The 2,528-nt window shown below is 28.5% G+C and overlaps 1 long non-coding RNA gene across 1 annotated transcript; it reads right to left on the reverse strand.

The window, feature by feature from the left end:
• Positions 1–1,533: 1,533 nt before the first annotated feature.
• Positions 1,534–2,100, reverse strand: LOC115891288. Its single transcript, XR_004051793.1, has 2 exons — positions 1,838–2,100; positions 1,534–1,776 (listed from the first exon to the last, which is right to left on the reverse strand). It is a non-coding gene; the product is annotated as an uncharacterized LOC115891288 (long non-coding RNA).
• Between the last annotated feature and the right edge of the window lie 428 nt (positions 2,101–2,528).

A 2,528-nucleotide genomic window follows, 5' to 3' on the forward strand; every position in this document is an offset into this window, starting at 1 on the left:
TGAATGCTGTGCAGCACGACAATTAATTATACATAAATTAATGAGCGAATTAATGAGACGCCACTGTTTTATGACGAAATTGAAGAAACTAAACTAAAACTAGTTTTAGTGAACACTAATCGACATTTGATTTCGGAAAATCGACTATATGTATATCATACTTTACGCAAAATTGTAAAATTTCCCAGGATTTTGTGCCCAAACGGTTGACTTTATCGAAAATTTTCATATAACCTTTTTATAGGAAATTTTATTCTCTTTAATTTTGCTCTCTTAAAATTTTTGCGCAGAACGGATAGTTTTCGAGATATTTACAAAATACCGATTTTGGGCGTCATCTTGGCAAGATGGCGGCGCCGGCGGCAAGTCTGGAAATGTGCATTTTATAGATTTTAGTTAGGGACCCCAAAACCTATAAACCTGCAAAGTTTCAAAACTTCCGAACTTTTTTCCAAGCAGGCCCCTTTTTTGATCCCTAATGACTGAACTATAATAGCAACTTTAAAAAAAGGTTTTAAATAAGTACTCGTTGATTACTCATAAAAAAAATATGAAAAAAAGTTTCTATAAACATGGGTATGGAAATGCATAGTTTTAGTGTTACAGGATGTTAAAACGTTTTAAAATTGTTTTTTTGTAATTATCTTAAATACCACAATTTTTTTATTTGAAATTTCTGTAGGTTGGACTAATAGTAATAATATTTAATAATAAATTAGGTAAAATATATAATTTATTAATTTTATTTTTATTTTAATTTTATTAATTGTGATTAATAAAATTGCGTTTATCTCATCAAGGAGGCCGAATTCGACAAAATATCAAGAGATAACTTTTAATTGACATTAAACGACCTACAATTATAATATACAACTACTACAATACAATTTTGATATCAAAAGAAAAAAAGTCAGTGACGCACAGGCTTGTTTTTAAAAAATATTCTAGTGATAACCCATATGCACGTCCCTCATGAAGTTATCGACACTTTTTTAGTATTAAAATATGTCGCATTTATAGTAACTTTTGGCCTCAAAATTTCATTTGAAACGCTAAAAGTACTTGGAAGAAAACTATAATAAATCGAAAGATTATTAAGACTTTAACATCCTGTAGCTACGAAACAAAGCAGAATCGGACCTATGTTGATACGAAAAAAAAGTCTATTTTTGCGTGAAGAATCTCCGCACGAAAGATGGCACATGTACATGTTTTTTGCAACACCCTGTATAAGGTAATAAAGTCCTAATATGTGATGATTTTACTGAATCCCGTATAGAAAATTTTACATATTACTGTCCAACGACTGTACCCAAAATACGTTTTTTTTTTCACTTTTTAAAGAAAAAACACATTCATCCAACAATTTTTTTTGTTTTAAAATGTTTAATTTAAGATAATCTTGCGAAAAAAAAATCAAAAAAGTGTTGAATGCGTGGAGACCTATTCGGCACAAGGGAAGCCCGCTACAAGCTTTCTATGACTTTTCAAATATAATTACCTATACAACAAATTTTCTGAAAGAATACAAAACAGTTTTTCAATCTATTTACTTCATTGATACTTGGAAAACATAAAAAGTACACAATCTCTTAACTTATATTCCGTGCAATACAATTCCTCTATTGAATAATTATTGTTCTCGATAAAGTGTGCGTTGCCTTACATAAATTGATTTACAATATAATATGCAATTTGCATCATATCTTTAACAACCGGAACTACATTAGTAGCGGTATCTTGCAATTTTGGAAGAGTAGTTTTTGAAAATCGCTTCTAAAACAAAATTGTCAAATTTATTAACATTCTGTATACATTTATGATGAATAATACTCACAAGTTTTTTATAGGACCTATTCCATTTCAATCTTATTGTTGATCCTGGCAGTGAATAAATGAATCCAATTATGACAATTATGTAGAGAATTAATAGAACTACGTAGGATACCTTCTTGATTATTTCTTCGTTGTTTTGAATAGTAGTTAATGTAGGTATGTATTGTGTTATACTTTGGAATTCCATAATGACATTCCTGCGTAAATTTTTAAGTCATTTTTAAATGAAAAGTATTTTGTATAAGTGTCATTTTGACAGAAAGATAAAACACAGTATCCAAAGAATATACCTAGCTAGAAAAAGAATGGACTTTGCCATACTGAAAAATGGTCCTACATAAGTGGCGCCATCTATTGAGTAGGGCTTGTTTTAAATGGATCGAAGCGCGGGCTTTTTAAATGAGCGTATTTATTGAATTTTACTCTAAAATAATTAAATTTGATTATTAAATATTATTTTTTACACAAATTCAACAATACTAATAACAAGTATCGTTGTGATGTGTAAAAAATAAGATTTAACAGTATAATTATACAGTTATTAAATAAAATTAAAGCCAACCATGTGAAATATTATTTATTATTTAAAGTTCTTATTTATAAGTCAAATAATAAAACATCGTTTATTATAATAAAACAAGACCAACGTAATACGCTCAAAGTTTTGTAAATGGAGTAAATATAAATAGGTA

This window comes from Sitophilus oryzae, unplaced genomic scaffold (genome assembly GCF_002938485.1).
Source record: "Sitophilus oryzae breed Bouriz unplaced genomic scaffold, Soryzae_2.0 scaffold_980_pilon_pilon, whole genome shotgun sequence".
In the NCBI taxonomy this organism is placed as follows: Eukaryota; Metazoa; Arthropoda; class Insecta; order Coleoptera; family Curculionidae; genus Sitophilus; species Sitophilus oryzae.